The sequence below is a fragment of the Alosa alosa genome, chromosome 20 (assembly GCF_017589495.1).
Source record: "Alosa alosa isolate M-15738 ecotype Scorff River chromosome 20, AALO_Geno_1.1, whole genome shotgun sequence".
NCBI classification, from domain to species: Eukaryota; Metazoa; Chordata; class Actinopteri; order Clupeiformes; family Clupeidae; genus Alosa; species Alosa alosa.
The window spans coordinates 15,096,379-15,101,378 of record NC_063208.1 but is presented as its reverse complement, the minus strand read 5'-3'; the positions used below and the strand labels follow the sequence as shown (position 1 = coordinate 15,101,378).

General features: G+C 45.6%; 1 protein-coding gene across 1 annotated transcript in view; it reads right to left on the bottom strand.

Moving 5' to 3' along the window:
• gabbr2 (gamma-aminobutyric acid (GABA) B receptor, 2) overlaps nt 1–5,000 on the bottom strand; it is a 214,396-nt gene that overhangs the window by 157,284 nt on the left and 52,112 nt on the right. The window lies entirely within an intron of this gene.

Below are 5,000 nucleotides of genomic sequence, written 5' to 3'. Positions count from 1 at the left end.
CGCCGCACTGCACAGCACGACAAGGCCCTCTCTCATCGCCAGATTATTTTCCATCACATCAACAAAATGGCCGACCCCACTTGAAAATTGCCGGACACGATTACTCGCAATTGGATTATGCCTAAGTGCATGCAATAATGCATACTCCCAATTACAGCACTTAAACAGCGTCTGTGGCTTTGTGGGATTTATTGCAGGAATCTGTTGTCTTATGGCTATTGTATAGAATGTGTCTCTATTGGGTGCTTGCAATTAGCTGAGAAATGCTTGGCTCTCTTGGCTGCCTATTTTTGCCATCAAAGGAGCCTCTCTTGGTTGCTCATGGCAACGATCGTGGCTAATGAGTGTCACGGTAGCGGGGTAATGGCGGCTGCTCTTGTCACTCACATCACTCGTCCACATGAGAGGCTCTAACACCATGTCACCATTACACACAATGGAACAAAACAGAACGAAAAAGAGGACACATTAGGGGCTTTTATTTTGCCCTCCACTTGAGCAGGCTCTTTCTGTCCTTCCTTTCCCATTTCAGGGAGCCTGCTGTCCTCCTCAAGCACACATAGGTACCTGTGGCTATTCTCTTGCCCACCGGGGGGATTGTTTCCACTTCAACACTTGCAAAAATACTTCCCTGAGAGCGAGAAGCCCAGTATTACTGACACACCATGTGAGAGATGAGTAGGCTTGAGTTTTTGTTGGAGGAAAAGCTCCTCTCCCTCTTCTGTAATGGCATCATTGGGAGGGACACTGGCGGGAACGGCTTGCTGGGGGGTGGGGGGGGGGGGGGGGGGGGGGTGTCGCAGCTGAATGACAGAGGATGTGACACAGGTTGGATTTCACTACGAGGAGCAGGAAGCACCATTCATACGGTCACACTCTGGAAGTCCTGCCGCAGCGGCGTACGACTCGGGAGGTCAGGAACCCATTGCACCAGAGCCTCTGGTCTTTTATATTCTGGAAGGTCCTGTGGTATACCTATATAAGGAATGACAAGTTTAAAGTATGTGGATAATTTCATGGGTAGATCTTTGGAGGAAGAAACAGACCAATTTGTAGGAAATATAGACACATTCTGGCTGCTTTTCAGCATATGACCGAAGTCTTATGGGACCAAGCCTTTGCATGAAACATAATTAGCCCCATCTATCAAAGCGGTTATGTGGTCTGACATTTATCCATATGTTTAAGCACTTTCTCAGGGTTGCACAAAAAACGAAAAAGCCTTTTAATAAAATATAAAAAAGGGAATCACCGAGTGTAAAGAGAGCCCCCTCATTTGCTCAATGGCAACAGGATAATATGATTTCCTGCCAGTGGGTGGGAAAGGAAGCTGGGTTGCCAGTGGGGCTTGGAAAGGCATAGGGCAGTGGAATAATAGAGCGTTACACTGAAAGATAGATAGCAAGGGGGTGTGTGTGTGTGTGTGTGTGTGTGTGTGTGTGTGTGAGAGAGAGAGAGAGAAAGAGAGAGAGTCAGACTGATTGATAGACTGACTAAATGCCTGATTTGGTAGGTAGGCTACACAGGGTCAGGTGAACTGTCAAGGTGATGGAGCGACGAGGCTCTGAGGGCAGACCAGTTGTCTGAGAATAACCCCCACCTGATTGCCTGTCAAAGTCTCACTGATTAACATACAGAACCTTCAACGACACACCTAAGGCATGAGACAGCCAAACACACCTCACATGGCAACATTAAGTTGTATAGGCTGATGTAAATTGTGAAGTGCATGCCCTGAGTGCCCTAAATTGAGTAGACAAGCACAAGACATAAACATAGTCCCATTTACATCAATTAGCATTTAACCTTAATGCGTCTCAATACTCACAGTGTAAACAAACCTCGCAATTGACATATGGTTCTCCTGCCATTGTCTTTATAAAAGCATAAATATGCATTCAGTGTTTCAAACACTGATCTGAGGACTGTTGAAGGATCCTACCAGATGCCCCATTCATGCTTGCATGTATCTCCAGCACGCCCATTATATACATGGATTACTTGCAGGTGTACTGGTAAATATGTGACTAAAGGACAGATTGAAATTTGATTGCCTGAACCACTTCAGGAGGTAGTTTTAAGGGATGTATACCCTGTGTGTGTGGAAATGGGTGTTTGTTTTTGTCTCAAGGATCACAAATGGAAACACAATCACCTCGATTTACACTGCAGCATCTACTGTAGGAGTCTCATCATTATGATGGCCGTCACTGTGATAGGAGTTTACCTTCAAAAGGGTAAGTAAGGTTTCTATGTGACTCACATGGGACACATTGCAATGCTAAGCTATAATACAATATCTTACCAGTATACTGTACCATTTAGATTAAAATCATATGAAATAATAATGTGTGGATAGGGTTAGCTTTAGGTCTTATTGTGTCTCTGTGTGTCCCTGGGGGCCTGAGACTCACCAGCCAATCTCAGTTGTTTATAATCAACAGATTTGGAGAGAAACTCCATTCAGGAAGAGCCACTCGAGTCGTGACCCTCTCTGCGAATCCTTTTATGGCCCATACTATTTTTATACACACATTTTATTTCATCTTTCAGCGAGAGAGCGCGGGGAAAATTGATTATCTGACCACCACAAATGTCCCTTTACTGTGCAATATGGCACAAATTGGCAAAGGTCAGGACGGAACTCATTCCCGCAGCGGCGTACGACTCGAGAGGTCAGGAACCCATTGCACCAGAGCCTCTGGTCTTTTATATTCTGGAAGGTCCTGTGGTATACCTCTTAGGAAAAGGAATGACAAGTTTAAAGTATGTGGATAATTTCATGGGTAGATCTTTGGAGGAAGAAACAGACCAATTTGTGGGAAATATAGACACATTCTGGCTGCTTTTCAGCATATGACCGAAGTCTTATGGGACCAAGTCTTTGCATGAAACATAATTAGCCCCATCTATCAAAGCGGTTATGTGGTCTGACATTTATCCATACGTTTAAGCACTTTCTCAGGGTTACACAAAAAACGAAAAAGCCTTTTAATAAAATATAAAAAAGGGAATCACCGAGTGTAAAGAGAGCCCCCTCATTTGCTCAATGGCGACAGGATAATATGATTTCCTGCCAGTGGGAAGGGGAACGGGTTGCACGGTGGCAGAGGATTCCCGTGGCTTACAGCAGCCTAATGAGCCACCTCCTCATCTGAGGTTAATGGTAGATTCATCCACACATTAAGGAACCCCTTAAATCCCCACCCCAACACCCCCCTTTGTGAGCACCACTACCTACCACCACCATGTTCTCCATCTTCATCAACACCACACACACACACACACACACACACACACACACACACACACACATACACGCACGAACGCACGCACGCACGCACGCACGCACGCACACACACACACCAGCATAGCCAGAGTGTAATCAGCCAGAAACCACTAAGCAAATCAATTAGCACTGTACTGCCAATAATCCAACCAAGGTTAATTCTTCTGCCTTACCCTTACCCCTTAGTGTGTAATCACAAGAAATGAAGCACACATTGACATTCTGAATGCGCCTACTTCATCTATCAGAGTAAGCATGCTATCCTTGCTAATGAGTAAAGAATTGCACTGTGGTAGCATCTACAGATATATCACGTTTTAAAATCATATACTTTAAGCTACTGGACATGAAATAGGCTACAGGAGATTCAGACCTTGGCTGAAGTAAAGCTTGATAGTGACCTAAATAGATATCTGCCCTAGCTTGCTAGCTATAATAGCTATAATGAATGATATATAATTGTTGATTCTCTATTGTGTGGCGCCTAATGCTCCTATATTTACAGTGTATAGTTAACAAATGTTGACAAGATACTAATTGCTGTGGCTCAGCACACAGGCCAAGTGTGTCCCCCCCTCCCCTATACCCTATAGCCATACATATCCTCTTCCTCAGAGCAATGCATTGTGGGTGTGTTTGTAACAGGAAGACCTCAGGGTAGCACAATACTGCAGTTCATATGCAGTAGTATATCATTTGTGGACATTATAGATTTCTACTTGATGTATCTCTAATGCAAACACACAGTGTGCTGCTCAAGCGATATAAGGCATTGTGCTCAAGTATGTGAAATCAGACATAGACGTTGAGTTGCAGTGAAGAGGGGGCTGCGCCCGAGCAATTTACATCTGTTTAGATGGCTCTGCAGCTGTAAGAGGTTGTGGCACTTTCCTTTAAAAAATGCTCCCTGAGGACAAGCTGTTTGGAGAAATGGACGCTCCCTCTATCTCATAAAAGACACACAGATACAAACACACATTCACAAAGACACACACACACACACACACACACACACACACACACCCTCCCTGCCTCCCTCTCCCCTCAACTCTATACCTCACTCTCCCTCACACTCTTGGGGAAATGTCAGATGGCTTTCTGCATCTGACCACTAATGCTCCTGCCATCACACATATACACACCACACACACACACACACACACACACACACACACACACACACACACACACACACACACAAACACATACACACACATACTGTACACACACCAAACACACACAAACATCACACACACACACACACACAGACACACACACACACACACACACACACACACACACACACACACACACACACTCACACACACACACACACACACACACACACACACACACACACACACACACACACACACACACACACACACACACACACAAACAAACACAAACACACATAGCCCTCTTGCCCTCCAGGAGGGAATTTGTTCACAGCTCCCCGCCCGTCCTGCTGACATACCCTTTCTGTCTGTGGCGGCTCTGGTCAGAAATGATTAGGGCTGCGGCCACGTCACAAACACACCCTGCCCTCGGCCCCGAGGCGGAGACAGCAGTCTCGCATGATCTCATACACACACAGCAGCGCAGTGACAGCACGGCGACGGAGGAGCGTGGAGCCGGAGTGCACATATGGGGGCATCAAACACACACATACATACACACTCACACACACATATACACACACGTGTACAGT